The 23,792-nt window shown below is 41.1% G+C and overlaps 1 long non-coding RNA gene across 1 annotated transcript; it reads left to right on the plus strand.

Moving 5' to 3' along the window:
- Positions 1 to 20,512: 20,512 nt before the first annotated feature.
- On the plus strand, positions 20,513 to 23,404 carry LOC125430947. The gene is made up of 2 exons (XR_007244260.1): positions 20,513 to 21,968; positions 22,466 to 23,404. It is a non-coding gene; the product is annotated as an uncharacterized LOC125430947 (long non-coding RNA).
- Positions 23,405 to 23,792: the final 388 nt, after the last annotated feature.

The following is a 23,792-nucleotide window of genomic DNA, read 5'->3' on the forward strand; positions in this document are numbered from 1 at the left end:
AACCTGAATACTGAAGTTTTAGTTTAGAAAAAACGGTTGGCTCTGATGGGTGCGTTACTCAGAAGTAAGCTTCGTGGTAGTCGGTGGCTTTGCTTTGAAGCAACCGTGCATCTCTTTCAATGGGTGAATCACGACCCTAGGAGGGTTTACTCAGAAGCAAGCCCCATTGCCAGCAACCGAACTTACTCCCAGGTAAAGGATTGTGCTTTTGTTCTTTGCATGAAAATCAGTGGGGTTTAACAGCGCTTAACAGGGTTACCTACACTGCTTCCCCAAAACTTGGTCTTAGGTTTAATGCTAATAATTGAGCCCAGCAGCCCTGGCCAGCCTAGATGTGTGCCCACAGAGAGGGCTCTGAGTGCCACCTCTGGCACCCGTGCCATAGGTTCGCCACCACTGATTTAAGATATTAAAGTAATCAACACTGGACCATGTGCCAAAAGTGATTACTGGTCTCAGCTTGCCTAATCTGATGACTGCCAATCAAAGAGGTGCAAAACAGCCTGTAAGCTTGAAATACATCTTTTTGTTTCATTGCAAATGGATGAATGGTTTTATGGAAAGGGTAATGAAATGAAAATAAAATGAGCATTGCAACTAATTTTTTAAAACTTTGCAGCATCACTGTCAAAGTATCTCTCTGGTGTCATCAGAGCCACAAAAACTTCTACATGAATCAACTTCACATATCCAGAAGAATGTGGGTTATAGGTTTGCAGTGTTATTCGAGTTTGCAGTGTTTCTCTGGGAGGAAACATGGATAAAGTGACTTTTCCAGGGTGTATTGCAAAAACCTTAGAAGTGACATGGACATTCAAAACTGGCCAGCATCTGAGTCCAGCTTTTCTTCTTGTGAACTGAATCCAGAGGAAAGGTATTAGTTGCACTGGAGCCTCTATATTCATTGAACTATCTGAGTTTCCAATACAGCTTAGAGCAACTTCCCTGAGTTATATTTCTCCTTCAGCCCAATACAGAATTATAACATCTACACATGTGCTCTAGATTCACAGACAGTTGATTTTGCTCATTGGTCCCAGAAAATATTCCTGGCCTGGCACTACATTTTTTTTTATCAGTCTTGTTGCTGGGAATGATGAGAATGGATTGTGCAAAGCCAGCCAACATCTTAACAAACTGCTTTCCTTCTAAAACCTGTCCTGTTTGGCAGTTGCATGGAATTAAAATTTTAGAAAAAGTGGAATTAGCCCAGGAAGGGAAAATTGCTATTGTTTTTTAAATGGCATGTATAGATTCATAACATCATTAAATCTAGAAGAAGAAAAAAAAGTTTTAGGTTTGTCTTGTGACTGAAGCAGCAGGACGCTAAAAAACAGTATGTTACTGTGCATATCAATAGTAGGCAGAGTACATAAGAACATAAGAACAAGCCTGCTGGATCAGACCAGAGTCCATCTATCCAGCACTCTGCTACTCACAGTGGCCCACCAGATGCCTTTGGGAGCTCACATGCAGGATGTGAAAGCAATGGCCTTCTGCTGCTGCTGCTCCTGAGCAGGATCAAGATTGGTAGCCATAGATCGAGGTCTCCTCCATAAATCTGTCCAAGCCCTTTTTAAAGCTATCCAGGTTAGTGGCCATCACCACCTCCTGTGGCAGCATATTCCAAACACCAATCACACTTTGTGTGAAGAAGTGTTTCCTTTTATTAGTCCTAATTCTCCCCCCCCCCCCCCAGCATTTTCAATGGATGCCCCCTGGTTCTAGTATTGTGAGAAAGAGAGAAAAAATTATCTATGTTAACATTTTCTACCCCAGGTTTCCTCCCAGTAACATAATCAAATAAAGTCACAGATAGAGTAGGGCTGATCATTAAGAAATATATAGAAGTAAATGTATATTGTTTTAAATTTGATAATCAAGTCATTGTCTTTACAAAATACTGTGGATTTGGTTTATTTTATTTTAATATATAGTATAGCAGTCATCCTCTGGATACTCTTCAGGGCAGCAGATGATCCACTGCCCATCACTTGTATCATTCCCAGTCAAATCATAGTGAGATTTATTCATAGATGCAGTAACAAAAGCAAAGCAAACACATAAACATTTTTGTGCTTACTTAGCTATTCATCAAAACCTGTTGGAGTGAGTTTAATTAACTGAGACTGTGAAGCAAAACTCCAGCAACATTCTGTAACCCTATGTTAGCTTTGCTTTTTTATGTAGAAAGAACTATCTCCCCAGGGTTTGACTTTGAATTTTCATCAGCCTGGTGCCATGGTGCCAGGTAGGCCTTTTTCTCAGGAAGGCTTCTGATCTGACTATTGGAGAATTGATTGGCTGTGTGGATTTTTAAAAAAATGTTGCTTTGGCAGCAGGTGCCAAGACAGCCCAGGGATCTTATTGTATTGCTGAAGTTAAGCTGTGGAAATAATTTTGAGGCTGGCTCTACCTTCTTCAACAACCGTTTTGTGGCACCCATTTTGATGCTGTACCTGCTATGCTGTGACAGAATTCTAAAGGAGGCCACAGAAAAATCAAAAAGACTGGGCACCCCGGCTGTAAAGTCATTCCTTCATTGCTCCCTAGCTCATCTTGTTTTGCTTCTGGCAGACTGTTCTATAGTCCTAGTCACCACGTTTTTTGAAGATACACTGCAACTATATATTGTTAAATTGATAATTGAATATTGTTATAATATAGCAATGTGTATAATGGGGAAAGACATATATCCACAATGAAAGGAGCTAGATATTTATTTCTGAAAAAAATGAAAGCTGAGTATTCATGTAACCTGATACCCATATGGTTAGAACAATATAGTAATATTCAGTTACCATTTTTTAAAAATGAAAAGTTCTGATGTTTGGGTATGATGATGGAGGTCAGTCCCAGGGATGGCAACAAGGGAAGCTGTGGGGAAACCTGCCAAGAAGAAGCCCTATTGCCGCTGCTGAGTCAGAGTGGCTAAAGCAGCAGCAGGGAAATTCCTAAAGCCCATCTCTGCACAGATAACGTTAGAACTGTGCACCATTTTTCCCCATATATTTTTGGGGGAGGGGGGAATTTGATTTAAAAGACCCAGACATTTTTGGAAAAGTTGAAAAAAGCAGAATCTCCCCATATCAGTATGGGTTTCCCCCTGTTTTCTTCCATTTGTTTCCAAAAATGTTTGGGTCTTTTAAACTTGATATTGAAAAGTTCCCAGCTACAGAGCTGAATGCTGGACTCAGCTGAGTTATGAACCCTCAAAGATGTAGCCCCTATCTCCTATTAGCTCCCATTGGAAACAATGGGGGATGGGGACACTCCCTTTGGGAGTCCATAACTTTGGACTCCCTGAACCAAACCTCACCAAACCTGGGTGATATCATCAGGAGAGTCTCCCGAAAAATTCCTGAAATTTTGATGCTGCTAGCCTAAAAACTGCACCCTCTGCAGACAAAAAACTAAAAAAAACACCGAAAATACAAAAAATCCCACAAACGAACCTGCAGTTTTTGCGCCCCCCACAAGGCAGTGCCCTGGGCAACTGCCCACTTTGCCCAATGGGAGGAATGCCTCTGCTCCTTTGATTATTAATTCTGGGTATTTTCTCCATTGTATGCTGAAGTAGCAGTTCCATTACTACAGTAGTTCACTAATTTGCTAATTAGTTCATTTGTACAATTTCACTGAAATTACAGAATTGGACCAGCACTAGCCACCCAGTGATCCTATTAACAAGATTTGTCATGAGGCCATAACCTATATTCTTAAAGTCTGACTGAGTGCCACTTCCTAATTTGATTCCATAGATAGTATAAAACAGGTGTGGAAAATTGATATTCTTTCAAGTCTTTGTGTACAAAAGGTCGGTTGATGTAGGTTGGCCAAAGAGTTGTCCATATTCAGGAATCTTGAATATGTTGCCGCCTGAACCCTTTCTCTTTAGTTTTGTTCTTGCTGTTCTTTTGTTATCTGCTATGTGCATGAAAAGAATGTGTATTCAAAAAAAAATCAAGAAAACAAGATCTCAACATTTCTGAACAGTAAAAAAACAAGCAGGCCCTATAGCTAGTGTGCACAATTTTTAAAAAAGTATACCAAACTACTGACTTTTGTACAGATAGTAAATGAGTACCATTTTAAAAAATCTTCTATGAAGGTTTGTGAAGCCTTAATAGTGAATGTTGTAGGGTAGGATTAAAAATAAGAAAAACAGAGACGCTTTAATAAAAAAACCCAACCTTGATGTAAGACATTTAGGAACCAAAAATTCTAGTGGCAATATTGCAATTAGAACACAGTTTCCCCCTCACAAGCCTCGTTAAAGGGGGGCATTAAATTGCTGCTTTGTGTCAAACTGTTTCTTCTGTGCAGATGATAAGGAGTCAGAAAATGCCTTTCATTTCTAAATTAGGTGTTATTTCAGACATGGCTTGTACAAATTACTTCGCTTGTTAGGCCATCCTTTCACTTTTATTTTAGATTGCAGCCAATCAAGTTATGTTTTTGACTTGTTCTAGTTTTGTATAGGCCCTCCAACTCAATTATACTTGCCTGTTTTCTTTTATGAAAGGGCTCTGTTAGATCAAAAGTTGTAGCTTGAAGCAAATTTTTATAATGTTATGAACATCCCTTTTCTTATAGAATTTAAGAGTTCAGCACTAAGGAAGAAGGGTGTCATCTGTAGTAAGATGGAGATGAATTTTCACTGTTTTCCATTTGTAAATAGCTTGGAAGCATGCAAGCGTCTGAGCTTCAGCCAACCCATATGTGCCTAAGCTAAGCATCAGGTAGATAACAGAGCTCCAGAGATGAATCCCATGATAGGAAAATACCTTGAGGGCTGGTGGAAGGAGAAATCCCACTTCTTATGATGCAGATAGAAATTCTATTGTATTGTCGAAGGCTTTCACGGCTGGAATCACTGGGGTGCTGTGTGGTTTTCTGGCTGTTTGGCCGTGTTCTAGTAGCATTTTCTCCTGACGTTTCACCTGCATCAGTGGCTGGCATCTTCAGAAGATCCTAAATATGATCCTAAATATGGTCCTCTAAAGATGCCAGCCACAGATACAGGTGAAATGTCAGGAGAAAATGCTACTAGAACACGGCCGTGCAGCCCATAAACCACACAACACCCCAGAAATTCTATTCTTACCAGCCTTGAGATGGCAAGGGAGAATCCTTTTGAAGTGCCACTCATGGAAGCTTATTCTAAAATTAGGTTTCCATTCCTCATAGGAATGTTGGGGTGTACTCTAAATGTTGAACATTTGTTTAGCCCAAGAAGAGAAAGATTTCTTATAGCCCAATTTGGACTGGGGGGGTGGGGCAGGTTGTGAAGTAGCAGGGGCCTGTGCCATTGTGTTTGCCCACTCCGCCAGCACCTATGCTGGTGGAAAGAGCAAACACACCAGCAGACAAGCGCTGTACATCTCTGTGGAGCCCAAACCTGGAAAGGCCCACTGCCCTGAAGCTATGCCAGTGTAGGAGAGCATGCCAGCGCAGCAGGGTGAGGCAAGGATGTTCCTGGGGGTGGAGCCAACTTTAGTCAGCTTCTATCAGGGTTTCAGCCCGAGAATGCCACTCTCCCCTCCCTGCAGACTTGTGCCACTGGAAAGTGTGGTGTAAGTCCTTCTTTCCAATAAGGCTTTTTGGGCAGCAGGTTTCTCAGTACTGCCTGAAACCCTTTTGGAGGTAACACAGCACCACCTTTACAGCACTGTTCCCAACCACTGCAAAGCCCCCCCACTCCAAATCTGGGGCTATCTTATGAATCTGCTTCCAACATTTCAAGGTTGTCTGAGTAACTGTAAATGAGGCATCTTGGGAAGGGCAGAGTTTTGGTTTCCTAGATGTTCAGGAAATACACATAGGGCTGAATATTTTGATGACTCCCCTACTGAAGCTGTAGGCATTGTGAAATGGCAGTAGCAGATCAAGAAGCCCATTAATGTGATTAAGCTGCCTTTAAGCACGGGCAGGGAAACCGCTCTGCCCCAGGGGGCAGGCTCCGTAGGGCAGAGGGGGAAAGGAAGTGGCGCCCTGCTTGGTGCCTCCGGCTCTCATGCCATAGGAGCTGGGGGCGCCGAGCAGGGAACCCCCTCTGCACCACGGAGGAGGCAGCCGGCTCCTCCATAGGGCAGAGGGGGGGAATGAAAATGGTGCCCCGCTTGGTGCTGGCGCCAAGCAGGAAACCCCCTATGTACCATGGAGGAGGCAGCCGCCTCCTCTGAAGGGCAGGGGGGGAGTGGAAATGGCGGCCCGCTCGGTGCCGCTGATAGCGCCAAGCGGGAATCCCCCCTCTGCCCTACAGAGGGGAGTGGAAATGGTGCCAAGCGGGAACCCCCCCTCTGCCCTATGGAGGAGGAGGCCGCCTCCTCCGTAGGGCACAGGGGGTAGTGGAAATGGCGCCCTGCTTGGTGCCACTGATGGCGCCAAACGGGAACACCCCTCTGCCCTAGGGAGGAGGCAGCTGCCTCTTCTGTAGGGTAGAGGGGAGAATGGAAGTGTTGCCCCACTTTGTGCCTCCGGCTCTCACTCTGTGGGAACCGGCAGCCCTTAGCAGGGAAATACCCCTCTGCCCCACCAGAGCATGGTGTCCCATGGGACAGAGGGGGTGATGGTGGTCTCCACGTTTCTGCACCCCCATGGGTGCCTCAGCCACCCCCACTCACTATCATACAGGATAAGGTAAGTGGTGGTGCGTGGGCGGCACGGGAGCCATGGGGGGCGGAAAACGTGGAGTCTGTCCCGAGTGCAGCTTTGCCCAGCTACGCCTCTGGCGGGGAGAGCCTGGCTAAAGCAGTGTATGGTGAGGAAACTCAAAAGGGATGTGATAGCTGAGACTCAACCCTCCGAATCAGCTATTTTATTCAAAGAACTGATCTCCCAAATCTGGAGATCAGTTGTAATTGCCAGAGGTCTCCATGCTACATCTGTAGATTGACAACCCCATTCTAAACACATAGATTTTTAATTAGCTTAGTCCTGGGCCTACATTCCCTATATAGGAGTGTGGTGTTAGAGGTTTTTTTAGCTTTGACTTTTCACACTGACTTGTGATCCTTCCAGTTACACCTCCGCATCTCTTCCAAGTCACTCTTCCTTCAGCACTACAATGGCTATAATGCTTGGTGTAATTAGCAATGAAAGCACAGATACTTTTCAGCTATAGAAACAGTGAAGAACCAATGTAGTAACATTTGGGCGGCTTTTCTAGAATGGTTTAAATCTCCCTGTCAGTATACTAGATACCATGTTCTCCCACTACACACTCTCTCTCTCTCTCTCTCTCTCTCTCTCTCTCTCTCTCTCTCTCTCTCTCTCTCTATCTATCTATCTATCTATCTATCTATCTATCTATCTATCTATCTATCTATCTATCTATCTATCTATCTATCTATCTATCTATCTATCTATCTATCAAATTTATAAACCGCCCACCCCCGAAGGGCTCTGGGCGGTGTACACTGGGCCAAACATACAATGGCCAAAACAACATACACCAAAAAATCAGTTAAAACAAGTTAAAACAATATACAACAATTCATAAAACTAGCAGCATCAATACAATATACATAACAGCAAGATTATAAAAGTATATGTAGTGTCGGTGCTGTGTGATTAGATGACTGCAGCTCTGGTGAGAGGATCCAACTGATACTGGAGACATTGGGGAGATATAACTAAAATAGAGGGGTAGGTATAGGATAGGGTTATCAGTCTTGGGTTGGGAACTTCCTGGAGATTCGGGGAGGGGGGCAGTGCATGGTGGCAGAGTTTGGGTGAGAGAAGGTTCAGCAGGGATATGGTGCCATGGAATCTGTCCTCCAGAGCTACTGTTCCTTCAGGGGAACTTGTCTCTGTAATCTGGGAATTTGTCCTAGTTCCACGAGAGCTCCAGGCCACACCTGGAAGTTGGTAATTCTACTATGGAAAGGTGGAACTTTATTGCTCATTCACTGAGATAGCAGTACTAGATATCTCCAGGTGGTTAGTTTGCAGCAGTGAAATAAAACAGGAATCCAGTGACAATTTTAAAACTGCATTTGACAAAGTGACTGAATGTTGTTAATCTTCTGGATGATGATCTGTGTTTTATTTTTCAGCACTCAGTATATGATTGTAGAAGTTTATTATAAACTGGTTATTTATTATGAAACTAATCAAGTTTAAATTTGTGAAAGGCATGGAGCTTTTAGTAAGTCCTGCACACAGTGAAGCTGTGCCAGTGAGGATAGCTGGCGGTATATTAAATGAACTCAGTTAAGTCTGCCAAGCAGATCCTTAGAGATGTTTTTTTACCCCATGTGTATCCCATTATACCTACCTACCTAAGTATGGGAAGGAAAAGAACAAGAGGGGGAGCAACTATTTTGTGGTGCCATTCCGATTTTTTATTCAAACTGAGCAAGTTCCATGGGAGAAGTCTGCACAACCTGCCTCCCCTTGTAGTGATTGGGTCATTTAAATATTCTTCCAGCTGTGCAAGAACCACTAAAGAATAAGCCATTTCATCACAGCTGGGGAAACATTCAGAGGCACCTGTCTCTCCCTGAAAAGAAGTTTTACTAATCTTGAATCCAGGATTCAAGGCATGAACCCAAGTGTCATAATTTTTACGTTATACAATTAGGCTGAAGATGATAGGAATGGCAAATCCATTCATGAGAAAGATGTGTATAAATCTGCATAGGGCTTTTTTTAATGGCACTGGAAAATTGCAGTACAGGTTGCTTTGATTCCTTGCACTGGTAACATGTTGCCGTATAAAACCCAGTTGTTCATGGGCAATTGGAAATGGATTCTTTTGGAAACCAGAAATTTTTACTCAACCAAAAAAAAAATCACTTTCATTCATTACCATAAATTAAATATTATGGAAACAAGTCTGCTTACAATTTGCCTTGTGCAATTTGTGCTAATGCTAATAAGCAACAGCTGTGAGGTTTCCTTGTACACTTCTTTTATGGCTGTAGTTTTATTATCACACATGTACAGAGGAAATATGAAAAATGCCTTCTGTCTCTCCCTTATTCCATTTCTTCACAGATGCCAGAAATTCCCTCAACTCCAAATCAGATTTAGGAAAATGTTTAGTTAAAAGATGTCTACCTCCCCTTCCCTTCAGCCTGTCTCTAACAAAATGCTTAATTTGGAATTTTCAGGTGTATGTACACATTATACCTGTGTTACTTTCTCAGCACAAATTATTGTGTAATCTGTTGATAGTCAAAATATTAAGGCAAACAGATAACATTTGTTCTTTACACAGTGCCTGAGCAACCTATGCATTTGGAGGGTGTTGGAAGATCCACACCTGGTGCGTGTGTATCCCTTGAAAATTAGCAGAGTGGCCCAGAGGCTTAACACAGGGAAGCTTACCTGGGTACAAACACGTGGTTGAGCTTGCTAGAGAGAACTTCAGACACAAAAGAAAAACAGAGTCATTTGTAGTTTCTTATCTAATAAAAAGAGTATTTATTAGTGAACTCCATTCTGGATAGAAAGGTGGAGAAATAGGTTCACTATCTAGTCTAATCTAGCTGGATGGAGGCGGATGCGTAGGAGACACATCCTCTCCCTAGGCATGGTGAAAGTAAGAGTAATGGAGAGTGTCCGAGAAGAAGGCGGAAGCAAGGGAGGAAGTCCCTAAGAGTATCAGTCTACATCAAAGTGATAGTCATAGCATGATAGAGTAAAGGTGACAAATTCCTAAGTCCCTATATCTAGCCACTCAGCTTCTCATGAAGTAAAACCCTCTGTAGGATGAGGCAGGAAACAGCGATATAGTCCCTTTCTTCCAACTTACCCCCCCCTCTCGATGTTTCTTGACTCAGGTAGTCAAGGGGCTTATCTTGCTTCTAAGCTTTCTCACAAAAAAGCTGGCTTTCTGGCTAGGGGGCTTAGTGCGGGAAGAGATCTGCAAGCATCTCTGCAGCTTGGTGTGGCTTAGCAGATCAGTTGAATGACGACTCATCCTTTTTGCAGACATGTCTCACCATGTGGTACTTTGGATCAATGTGTGCTTGGTTACTGTTTCTTCACGTCTTCTTGTTTGGATAGTTTGAGTGCAGCTTTGGTTGTCTTCATACACTGGTATAGGGAAGTGATGGTTCCTTTGCCTAAGTCTTTTAGTAGCTGGGACATATCCATTGCTTAGTCTCGTGACAAAGCGAGCAGCTGATACATATCTCTGCTTCTGTGGTAGATGCTGCTGTTACTTCTTGTTTGGTACTTGACTAACTAATAGGACCATTTCCAAAGAAAATGATCTGACCATTGGTAGATGCTCTGTCAGTTAAGTCACCAGCCCAGTCTACATCAAACATAAGCTATTAGTGTAGCATCTTTGGTAGCTGGTAGTTTCAGTTTAAGTTCTGTAACTTCCTTTCAAATATCTAGACTTACTCTTTGTAGTGCATTCCAGTCTTTTACACTGTTGGTGAAAGCAATCTTTCTGCTTAGTAATCCGACTGCTGTAAATTCTTATATCTGGTCGGGTTTGAGTAACTGATGCTCAGAAGTTTTGTTTACAGCTTCTTTGTACTTGGTGTTATCAGAGAGTTGTTTGGGTGAAGTTATCTTCAGCCTTTTATGTAAACTCTCGTTTGCATAGGAAATGGGAGCTGAGTACGCCATACTTTGTAGATTCAAGTAAGTTGATTAGGAGTCTGTGGATCTTTTGTTGTTGATTCAGAAGAAAGCTCCCTTGCGTGCTTTCTCTCTTACGGCAATTTGGATTCCCTAGGTAGTTGGGGCAACTTTTTTTCCTAGTTGTACATGATTTCAAGTTGTTGGTTCAGACATTGTAGTAATCCCTTTGTAGTCATCTTGAATTCACAATCATAGGCTAAAAAGTAGTTCTTTATTAAAAAAGCAAAAATATAAGTCCATTTTCCATTCTCTGTTTCTTTGACATAAAGGCATGAGTCAGCCTTACTTTGTTGAAGAAGTCTGCTTGAAGTAGCACGCTGCTCAAAAAATGTGGATTTGATCTTTATCTGTTGAACTTTCTCATCTGCTTGCTAGCTGTGTGATGCTGAGTAAAGTTCTTATGGTGGTAAAGTTTCACCGTTGAATCAAAAAAAGTTTCATCAGGTGGTCTTCTTTTCCATTGGTTTGGTTCATTTACAGTCAATCTTGCAAGGTAGGACTGCTGCAATGGAAGCATTTCCTTTTTCGGGTGTTCTAGTGCGCTCCTCACCTCAATTCTTGGGATTGCATCCCCCTCGGGTTTGCTGCAGACCTTGTCAGCATTGGGTCAGCATCCCACTGGTCAGGTATTTCATCTGGATCATCTGGTTCTATGCTGATCATCTTTCTGCCAATCATCACAGGGCAGGGGTCTGGTCATGAGGTGTGAGGTCCCCTCTCTGACAGGGCATGAACTGGTAATCACTTGCATAATCAAATTCAGTCTCTTGATTCAAAATCATCTTCACAATTCTCAGAATTACAGTCCTCATTTTCAAAATCCCATTCATCATCATCATTCATCTCTCTGGATTCAAAATCATCATTGTCACAGTCACTGAATTCATCAACATTGTAATTCATGTCACACAGTTCTCTGGTATTATAATCCTTCAAACACAGTCAAAGCATTGTTTCTTAAAATCCTTTATTCCAAAACACTTTTCAGCTACATGGCTTTGCTGAATAAATGATCTCTCTGTTGTCTGGCTTACATGACTTAGCAAAATTCAATTCTCATGGACTTTAAAAATCAGAGTCATAATAAAAATCATTGTTCTCAGATTCATCAAAACAGTCATTGTTTCCTGTAACAGTGTTGTACAGCATATACTCCTTCAATATTATAAGCAGTCATGCATAATTTGTGATCTCTGGTAACAGTGGCATCTTCCTCCTTTTGAAATGTGATGGCATAGCCTACAGCTTTTCTAGATCAGATATTGCTATCAGAGATGTATCCATATTTGGTACATATAGCACATTCTCTAGAGTAAATTTTCTGATTGAATTATCAGGTAGCTTGCACTCAATAAGCACAGTGCCTTTTTGTCTAGCTATGAGACTTGAGCCATTAGCCATGAAAATATGTTGCTGAGGAGTCACATACAGTTTTGTGAAATAGTTTAAATCATTAAAAATACTTTGGGTAGCTCCACTATCAAGAATAATTTCGCGGATACCCCTCTTTTGGTGGTTTTAAGAAATAGTTAACGACCTGTCCTGTCTTTAAACTTCATCTCATTTGGGTGGGAGAATATTTTCGTTGGGTGTTATTTGGACATTCGTCCACTAGATGTCCTTCTTGGTGACACCGAAAACACTTGGTATGTACTTTGGCTTTGTAAGGGTCTCTGGTAGAAGAGCAAGTCACACTTCCTTGTGATTGTCTCTTGCCATTTGTTCCCAAATTTCGCATTCCAAAGGACTGATCTCTGGTTACAGACATGTGACCGATCTGTCCTTCATGGCTCGCGTTGCCCTGGCAACCTCATGGAAATTCGACTGCCTCCTCGAAAGTGGCGGTTAATACCCACCTCTTTGTTTGGGGCTGGTCAAGAAAGCAAAGTTTTCCCTTGCTGGCTGACTTTCTTGAAGTTCCACAATGTAGCGTAACTTAAGCTGATCCTCAGAGGATAATGAAATCTAGATGCAGCTTGATCAAATGTCATAGTCTTATCAACGTTCCAACTCAGATATAATCGATTTAAATGAAGATGGCATTGTTAGAAATAAGGCAGACGTTTTAGCACTTTCAGTTAGAGCTTCATTTGCGCTATTGCCCCAACTTAGTAAAAAAAGTCTTCAACTTTTTGTCGGAAATGGGTGAGGAAATCCTCCCCTTCTCTATACTTTAGACTATACAGTCCGGCTCGTAATGTGTGAACAGAACCCCAAGGGCTTTCAGCAAATAAGTTTTGTATTTTTTTCAGCACGGCCTTGGCCGTTTTTAAATGACGAATATGTGATAACGCGGTATTACTCACAGACAAGGAGATCAGGTGTCTGCATTTCCCCTATAGCGTCATCACGCGGATCCATTTCTGTAACACAAGTAGCGGCTTTTCTATCTCGAATTCCCTTCTGGGGGCGGATCTTGTCCAGAGACCTCCAAATAATCCTCTGCGTCCAGTGCCAATGTAATACAATCTCCATTCCAAATAATTATCCCGTGTCAAAATCAAAAGAGAATACTTTCCGTTGTGATTTGCCATTGTGATCAAAAAGAAGGATTCAAAAAAGCCCTCCGGCAAAACTCCTCCTCAGAGTTCCGGGGAAAAACAAACAAAAGTTAACTCCTTAGTGTCAAGTTCCCTCTCTCATTCAAAAGCTCCAAAACTCCAAAACGTGCTTTCTCAAAGGTGCTCCTGTTTGCATGTGCGTGCACTCAAAACTTAAAAGCAAAAAACACGGTTGGTGCCCAAAAACAGCTGAGGCAAAAATTAACCTCTTAAATGCTGGGGCCCATTAACCTGTTGGAAGATCCACACCTGAATGCGTGTGTATCCCCTTTGAAAATTAGCAGCACAGAGGCTTAACACAGGGAAGCTTACCTGGGTACAAAACGACGTGGTTTGAGCTTGGCTGAGAGAGAACTTCAGACACAAAAGAAAAACAGAGTCATTTGTAGTTTCTTATCTAATAAAAAGAGTATTTATTAGTGAACTCCATTCTGGATAGAAAGGTGGAGAAATAGGTTCACTATCTAGTCTAATCTAGCTGGATGGAGGCGGATGCGTAGGAGACACATCCTCTCCCTAGGCATGGTGAAAGTAAGAGTAATGGAGAGTGTCCAAGAAGAAGGCGGAAGCAAGGGAGGAAGTCCCTAAGAGTATCAGTCTACATCAAAGGGATAGACACAGCATGATAGAGTAAAGGTGACAAATTCCTAAGTCCCTATCTAGCCACTAGCTCGCTAGTAAAAACCCCCTCTGTAGGATGAGGCAGGAAACAGCGTATAGTCCCTTTCTTCCAACAGAGGGGAGGTAGTCACAGGTGCTGTAACATACATTAACACAAATAGCTTTAAACACTCATTATGAATTCCATGACCACTACTTGTTATGGCAAAGAAAAGAAAATTTCCCAGTATACATGTCAGTTTCCTCAAGATGCCAAATATTGTGCCTTTGGGAACTTCACTGGTCAGGCAAATGCCTCTTTCTCCATACATGCTGCATGCACCCTTGTCTGCTTGCATTGGGAGACTGAGGGGATTGCACAGAGGCACATTGTAGCTTTAATTAAATTCCTTGGCAGTCAAGAACAAGACCGACTGAGTCCCTTTGGTACTAGTGGTGCTGTTAGAGCATCTCAGCACAGCTCTGGCCAACAGTAGTGGTCTAGTAATCATGACAATAGGCAAAGCCTTGCCATTGTCACTCAGTCAGATCTGAATCAAGAAGCTCTCTAGCATCATGGAGAAATTAAAAGTGCTTAACTCTAATCTGGAGAACTGTGTTTGATTCCCTACTCTTCCACATGATCAATTGACCTTTATCTGGTGAACCAGGTTTGTTTCCTACACATGAAGTATGCAGGGTGACCTTGGGCTACTTCTCTTCAAACTTTCTCAGCCCCACCTACCTCACAAGTTGTGTGTTGTGGGGAGAGAAAGGGAAGCAGTTTGTAAGCTGCTTTGTGACTTCTTACAGTCGAGAAAAGCAGAGTATAAATCCAAAGTCTTTTCTTCTTCAGTGGCAGGCAAGTCAAGCAAGCCTTCACTCAATGTTAGACATTTTCCTGGGCCATTTTAACACTCAGCCAACACCAGTGATTTTAATGCAGGCAACACAGTGTTCAAAACATTAAATATGTATTGGAACAGTAACAACAGATCTTAAAAACCCATCCCTGTAATTTATTATGGGCCTCACTAGGTTATATTCTCAATGTTCCAGTCCTTAAGATTGTGCAACCCAACCTTTTTATATAAAAGAAACACTTTCTCGCATCATTTTTCCCAGTCTTTGAAAAATCAGAAAGAAATTGAATATTTCGGAAGGCAGACCAGAACTCACATGAATGGCAGCAAAATGAAATATAGATAGTCAATTTTGTTTCTTTCTTTGATAGCTTCCTGAATCACTGTATGTTTTATAACCCCTTCTGTTTGTTGTGGAGGATTTCTATTGGGAATTGATCAATGCACCTGAGTTTCAGTCTAAGGAAATGACTTTCTTTTTGTCTGACCTATCTATCTTCTTGATAGTCAACTCCTAGTCATCCATTTTTACTAAAAAATAGAATGGTGAAGTGGAATTGTTTTTGGGTTGGTTTTTTAAAAATTTACACGGTTGTTCAAAATTTCCCCAAATTTAAGAGACTGGCATTAATTTAATGCATCAGTTAGGAGCCTTCTGAAATCAAGAAAAAAATTCCTCCACTGTAAGGTTGTAATTTACTTGCATATGTGCAAAGCCCACTGAAATTAGTAGGATTATGGATGCTAGAAATTAACAGCTGATTAACTTATCCCCTTCATTTTAAGTGATAATTCTCTTGTAATAGTATTATAAAGATAAAAATATATTAGCCATAGTCTTGGCAAGCTACTTAGTAAAACAGAAAACTTGACCTGCGTCTTCTGCAGGAAATGTAGCAAGCATTATACATAAGTCCAGTAGAATGGAACCAAAGGCAAAAGGAGAATTTTGCTGGAAAGGATTTACTTCCACACAGAATTGCTTCTAGGTGGGGCCTGGAAATCTCCTTGAATTACAACTATTCTGCAGTCCAGATTAGAGACAGTTCTTTCTCCAATAACTCCAACCAGCTGAGTTCTCAAGGATTTATTGAAAAACAGAAATCAAAGAAATAAAACATAAATGCAGTTACAGAGATTGTTCAGCTGAATACATTCTTATGGATCTCTCGGGACATCCAACACAGAGGTGCTTCTCTTAGCTTAGCTCATGATAAAGTCTAAAATCCTTTGTTTTCCCCCTCTCAGGAAAACTCTGTTCCGGCCACGAGATAATTTAGGCCTTTGAAGTTGCATCCTGGCACCTTTGCATCGTTTCCTGTTCTCCATCCAGGAGATCAAAAGGCAAAGATGCTTTTCACAGTCATGTATTATTTCTCTTTGCTCTAGCGATAGCATCATTCCATGACAGATTACATTGGAGGGTGGACACTATGACATCTGACTCTACTAAGGTCCTTCCCTTCCCAAATCTTGCCCTCCTCAGCTGAACTTCACCCACAGGTTTCAAGGAATTTCCCAATCGAGAGCTGGCAACCCTACTTACAGAAGTAGAAAGATAGTAGGATGTTGCCCATGGGAATGGGTTTAATGAAGAGCATAGCACTTTACCAAGTTTTGTGTGGAACCATATCTCAATTCCACTTGAAGCTGAATGTGGAAAAGGAATGACTGAGCTGTGCAAAGTAATAGTATGGAACCAGCAGAGATCACATCCTGTTCTCTTATGCCACATCCTGTTTTTCCTCCCCGTTTGTACGTAAGCCATGTACTTCTGAATCTTTTCCCACCACACATATTTTCTCATCAATTAATATGTGTGCTGCTGCATGACCCTTATATCCACTTCTTACAACTGAAGAAGCAGCCATCAAAAGAGGACTAGACTATAAACATAAACACACTCACTATTTACTTTGAAACCCATCCTATGATTTGAGACAAATGTTATGCTTATTTTCATTCAGGTAAACTAAGAGTGATGTGATGCCAGTTTGGGACTAGTTTAGTGCAACATACAGGCTAATTTTCTAAACCTGAGGAGCAGCAGTGGCGTAGTGGCTAAGAGCAGTGGCTAAGAGCAGGTACACTCTGATCTGGAGGAACCGGGTTTGATTCCCAGCTCTGCCGCTTGAGTTGTGGAGGCTTATCCAAGGAATTCAGATTAGCCTGCACACTCCCACACATGCCAGCTGGGTGACCTTGGGCTAGTCACAGCTTCTCGGAACTCTCTCAGTTCCACCCACCTCACAGGGTGTTTGTTGTGAGGGGGGAAGGGCAAGGAGGTTGTAAGCCCCTTTGAGTCTCCTACAGGAGAGAAAGGTGGGATATAAATCCAAACTCTTCTTCTTCTTCTAATTTGTCTGAATGTTTGTGACAGTGATCATATCTCCGGTCAAGATGCACACACACCCCAACAAAAAAAAACTTTAAAAGTGCAATGTTATGTTTTATGGAAGAGGCAATACTGTGCCCAGGAGCATATTTGTAGCTGTGTTGTTGTGCCCAGGAGCATAGAATCTAATTGTGTAGTCATGCTGGACACCTTACTGAATTTTGCTGCTATACTCTGTCTGAGAAAGATGTTAGTATGGTCAGTTGAGGTGCCGTGCAACTATCAATAAAATTCTATGCTTCTGTATTAGGATATAGTCTTGAAAAATAAGAGAATTGTCATTCATTTTTACATGCTGCCATTGTTAAAATCATTATTTTGTGTATTATTGAACATGGTACTTTGATGCAACAGTATTTACACTTCATCAAATGACTATCAAACAGATGGGGGATGAGCAGGGGTATGTAGGCACTAGGACCCAGGTGGAGCATTCTACAACAAACATGGTCCGACATGTTGAGTCCTGTGGCAGAGGAATATACAGCTCCATTAATATCTTTTTCTGAGACAGACTATAATTGTGTTTGTTTCCTCTCTTTGCCATGCTGATGATATACTGAGAATGCTTGAAATGCTTTGATGTATTATTTTTATGCAATATTTGGAGGCTAGGTACTCTTCACTGTGCTACTCCAGGGACCACATGGTAATTTTGCCTCCCCCCAATAAAATAATAAACAGAGAAATGCTGCAAATAAACAGGTGAGGGGGAACTGAGTGGGTTGAGAAAATGGCACTGAGGAGGAAATTCAAGGAAGCAGAGAAGCATGGGAAACATAGTCAATAGATTGCACAACAACTGAAGACATTTTCAAAACTTTTCAGCTGGAGAATAATTTTAAAAGAGTTCGTTTAAAACTTTTTGATGCTGGAAATAAAATATTTTGGGGTAAAAACAATGTGGAACTCCATGGAGGAAACATTTTATTCTCTGCCTCAAAACATTTTTAAAAGTTTGTGCAGAAAGGGCCACTGATAGAAACAGAATACTTAACTAGTTGTGTTTTTGTCTGAGCAAACAAGGTAATTTTTATGTTCTTAGTTGATCTGTTGATCTGTTGACCTGTTGATCTTAGTTGATCTGTTGATCTGTGAACAGTTGATCTGTTCAGCAGAAGTAAGTGGTAATTCTTTTCATGCTTTTCCTGGCCTATGCCATCTGAAGTGGTGGGTGGGCAGCTGCCTATTTGAATCCTCCTACATTAAAATTAACCTCATGGTCACTGGAAATACTATGACTCATTCTTCACGTGCCAACAAACACTGGTGTACAATTATATAAACCCAGTTTTTTGGGGAGGGACACTTCGCACAGGTCCTGCTTCCAAAATGAGTCTGTCCCGTTTTATTTTCCCCAACCCAGCTATTTTGAAAATCGCTAAACGAGTGATTCTTTTGAAAAATCTCAGGTTGGAGCAAATGGCCAGGCAAAAGTCGCTTCATTTGTCTCCCTTCCACTATGCACTCTACAGTGTGGGAAATGCCATCTGCCATTGCCCTGATATTCCAGGGAGGCCCCTTTTCCTTTTTAAAAAAGAATTGTGGGTTGCATTTGCATTTGCATAGCTATGCAGGTGTAGCTGGTCATATCAGGGGGGTTCATCTCTGCATGCCTGTGTAGCTACACATATTTTGCCAGAAATTTTTTTTAAAACCAAAAAGCGTCTCCGTGCAAAGACATGACAGCAGCATGGATTGTTTCTGTGGGCTCCAATCACTGCCTGCACAGGAAGCATGTGAATGAATAAACAGGAAAACGGTTCCATGACTGCAACCTATTATATATTTTCTGTGTAGAATCGATTTACGTCAACAAGAAGGATAGGATGAACTCTTTCTCCAAAAATGCTAGATTGACATAAGGCAGACTTCATCTGGAAGTGAGAAGTATTCAAATACCTGATCCTCATATAAACAACCCCTCCAAAAATATAACATTTGCAAATTAAACTAATACACACACACACACAAACATATATATCTCAATGTAATACAGTATCTTTATTACATGAAAAAACTCTTTAAAATACTCATTTAATCCAATTTTTAAAATTCTGTGGTAGTCACTCCAAAACATGTTACAAAATTTTATTGAAATTATAATCACAGATTATCACCTTGTTTCTATGAACAAATAAACAGATTTCTCAAATTATTTAGAAAAACTAATTGATCAGTCTTTATTATGGGCATAGACCAGCATAAGGTAGATAAGAAAAAAGATTAATATTTATCAATGAGAGTCCAAAGAAGCCAATTTTTTTCTATTAACATTGTTTTAGCTAAAGTTTATTGGAAAACATAATAATTACATTTGAGATTACTAGCGTCTTCATTATCCATTTCTATATTAAAAATGTAAATAAAATTCTTTTTAATATGATGTGCTGTAATGGTGGGACCACAAAACTGAATAGCTAAATATTTGTGACTAAATACAAAATGTGTATATTCTTGGTTTTATTTTAATTATTAGTTATTTTATTTCCCATGTATCCAGAATATATTCTACTGAAAACATACAGCAAAAATGTCCTCTAGCTCTCTGATCAGGCATTTGTACATTATATATACATATATACACACACGTGAAAAACAAATAGCATTGTGTTGCCAAGAACCTGATCACTTTATAAACCTGGACCGCCACAGTAACATTACAGAAAAATGACTTAGCATGTGTTTTCCCCACAGTATGATATGAAAAACAACCACTATCCCCACCCCCTGCTCCAGCACATAATCCAGAAGAATAACTGGATGATATCAGTTTACAAGAACCTCTTGTCCTGCTCAACAGGGCCACGTTCCAGCCTCTCTGGCTCAGCCTGCATTGACTTATCAAAATGCTGAGTCTTATTTCATCTTTTACACTAGTATGCCATAAAAGTAATTCTATCAATCTTGGACTGCTTTGGTTTAAACTAAATTGTGTGTGTATGAGATAAGAGCCAACAAACTAACAAACAACCTTTCCATAAACCCATGACAGAAAGATCTCTTCATGACAGCAGTACTTTTGTGGATGCCAGTGACATGCCTCCAAAGAGGCTTTTGTTATTTCCCCATTAAGCTTCAGTTTCCCCATAGTTAGCAGGGGTTTAGTTCATTGTAAAGTCTTCAAAGGGAGGGAATTTTAGTTAGCCCCTGCCCCTTTAAGACATTTTCCCAAGAGGCAGTCTTCCTTCTTTTCCCAGCAATCTCCTGTTTTAGCTTTAGCCAGTCTGTCTGAGCAAGGTGCCAAGGGTATCTGGAGACTGTAATATTGGTGATGTATATGGTGGTCCATAGTAGTCTATTGTGATATATAGAGCACAAGATAAGGTTAACAGCAATTAGAACCAGACAAAGACTGAAAGAACTAAAAGGAAGCAAGACACAGTGGACTGTCTTGAAAGCAACCAAGAGAAGTCTAAAGCTTCAAATCTGCTCAAGACAAGCAAGTACTTTGATTTAGATAGACCTAAGGGAGGAGTTAGGGTCTTAATTCTCCTAAGTAATAAACCTATTGTAGAGTTGTTGAACCTGGCTTGTGTCTCCCCCACTCTGTCATAGCCAAGTACAGGGCACCAAAAACAGATTCAGTTGGGGGGCAGAACAGCCAGGCTAGGTTCTTTGGAAGACGCATACCTTAATAAACCAAACAAATAACACCCTGGACTGGGATGACTCTAGATGTTGGCATACCAGTAATACAATCCTCAGCAGAGTTACACCCTTCTAAATTCAGTGAACTTCAATTAACTTAGAGGGGTTCAACTCTGCTGAGGATTGCACTGCAGAATTACTAATAAATGCAAAGTAGATTTCTAAACATTACAGGTGGAAAAGACCTGCAGTGTCTTTGCAAGGCCCAAAGTTCAATTTTTGCATTTAGTCCTCCAATCAGAATAAGCTCCATTTGAAACAATATTGATATTTATGGAATTGAGGCACACCTCAGTTAAACTGGAGTTTGTTCAATGGGTACAGCATCATATTTTTGCATCATACAAGCAAGGATAACTGTGAACAGGACATTTCTCATATCTATGTTAGAGGAGTGCTGCACATTATATTGGGTCTCGCCACTGGTGGGATTCAAATAATTTAACAACCAGTTCCAGTGGTGGGATTCAAATAATTTAACAACTGGTTGTTTACAAGCACCATTTAAACAACCAGTTCTACCAAAGTGGTGTAAACCTGCTGAATCCCACCACTGAGTGCAGCCCTTTGCACAGGGATAAGGAGCCTGAAAATTCATGCTTCACATTGGTGATCATGGGCTTTAATGAATGTCATGTCTTGCTTTCTTTTGGGCAATTCTCACTGACCTTTTGAAAAAGGCATAGAAGGCTAGGGGGCAGTGCCTTTTAGAAATCAATGTTTCTGTTTTGCAGTGGGATAACTCTTTAAGGATGATTTGTGGCATCTATGGCATGCCATTAAAGTATGGTTTAACTGATTGTGAAATAAAACCATCTTACTGCTACTTGAAAGCACTGCTCAGACACTTCAATCCTTCATTGTTATCTCAAGTAGAAAGCTAAGATATTTCTGTTTAACCATCATCACTTATCATGTAACTGAGCATTCTAATCTCCTGAGTAGTTCTTTTTGTATGCCTGCTACAAATATGCAGATAATTGATAGATGGGAGTTTATATGCTGAACTACTCTAGGAGATAAACTGTCCAGACAATTAGAAACAGCATGATGATGATATATGTCCCAGTGGACTACTAGTTCAATATCCTGAGACCAAATCTCAGGGCCATTTTCTATGGAACACTCTGCATCCATGGAATAGGGGGTGGGAGAATGCAGCTGTGTTCTTGGGACTCATCTGTGAGTAAACTGCATGCATGACCTATTTGTAAAAGATGTGTTCATGTTCATGTTCATCTTGTAGACATCGGATATTGTACTGGAGCTCAGAACAATATCATGACAGAGGTTGTAGGGGTTGTAGGGTACATGACGCCGACCCAACCCCTCTGGGACCGTTCGCATGAATGGTCCCAGAACCTACTGGGACGACGGCGCTGTGCTGCGCCGTCGTCTGGTCGACCTACCTGCTCTGTGGCCCTCTGGCACGTCGCCGAGGCCATGGGACACCCCCCCTGCCCAGCGCGACCGCTCCAGAGTCGCAGAGCAGAGGGGGCGTGTCCCCAGGCCTCAGCGACGTGCCGGAGGGCTGCAGAACAGGTAGGTTGACTGGACATGGGGGGAGGGAAGGCGCCTTCGAGCCGCTGCCGTTCTCACGGCAGCAGCTCGAAGCCGCCGTTTTCCGTAAACCTCACTCGGGAAGCGAGGTAGGGAAACGACGGCTTCGTGCCTTTCGGGCGGCGCGGCTGCAAAGCAGCTGCGCCCCCTGTGCGAACGGCTCCCTGGGGACGGCGTTTTTGCTGTCCCCAGGGCGCCGTATTAGGCCCATGCGGAAAGGGCCCTAGAGTTCCTGTTACGAGCTCAGATGCACATATGAAGCTCCAGAATCCATTCATTTCAACTTGTACCTGTGACTCAGCTCCTTCCTTTAATGGGGAAGGCTTTACAGGTGAAGACTGGGAATCTGCACACACTTTGGGATGCACCAGAGATTAATCACAGGCTTGACATCAGTATTCTAGATAGCTGGAGCACACCAGTGATGGCATATTTTGTTCCCAATGCCTAATTTATCTTAATGGGGTGGTGTGTTGGGGGGAGGGGAGAATTAGCAATATTCTTAATGCACCTCAAAACCCAGAATTAATTTCTGCTTGTCTAGGTTTTGCTTGGTTATACAGATGATCTCCATACAGCATACATATACCTCCCTGTATATATTCCTTTAAATATCAAATGCAGTTAAATGCAAATGAAACAAAGACCTTACGTTCAGCATGTTCTGTATGAGTCAGCTTTATTCATTTTTAATCTTGTGTAGTGTTTTAAAAGTCACATGTTCCTGTAAACCAAGCATTATGTCTGTGTTTTTCTTCAAACAAAACTTTAAATAAATCATTATTTGTAAATTATTCCTGAAAGTGGATTCTCTGTCACTATTTATATGCATGTTTTTTAACATGTTAAATGTATATTTACTGTTCTGTGTGCTGGATGCTGCTGTTTTCATCTAAATTAAATTGAGTATTACGGGCCTTAATGATGACCAGTTTGTCCCAGACTAATTTGTGTTTGGTTTTAGTACTTGAAGCAGTAGACTTAAGGTGAAGCTTACTGGAAGTTTGTTTTGGACAAAGCAGAAAGAATCTTCACTTTCACATGTATGTTCCTCAAACAATGCTGGTGCTTTCTTTTACTATTGCCAAATTATTTCTGTATTTTTTAATAAAAATGACCTTCACTTGGTTTTATGTATGTTTTAATAAACTGTATTTTTAAGTAAACCATCATGGTAATTAATCTTTCGTCATATGCATATACAAGCTTTTTACTTGTAAGCACAAATAGATAACATAAACACGAATAGGTAAAAATGCACACATGAGTCAAGGTGTTTATATGATCTATTTTCATATTTTCAAGATGTTTATATGATCTATATATGATCTATTTCATTTATATCTCCATGGTCTTCAACAGTAATCTGAATTCTTTGTTACACAGAAAATGAGCTATCTTTTTAAAGACCTACTTTTCTTCTTTTTTTCCTGATGAGTTGACAGTCTAGTAGTTTCTCTTAACTAATTGTTAACCTATTAGTTGAGGCCATAAAAATTATTGAAAGGCCAAGGCTAAAGCTGCTGAAATGAGAAATATTTTTCTACTATTCCC

The sequence above is a fragment of the Sphaerodactylus townsendi genome, linkage group LG01, assembly GCF_021028975.2.
Source record: "Sphaerodactylus townsendi isolate TG3544 linkage group LG01, MPM_Stown_v2.3, whole genome shotgun sequence".
Lineage (NCBI taxonomy): Eukaryota > Metazoa > Chordata > Lepidosauria > Squamata > Sphaerodactylidae > Sphaerodactylus > Sphaerodactylus townsendi.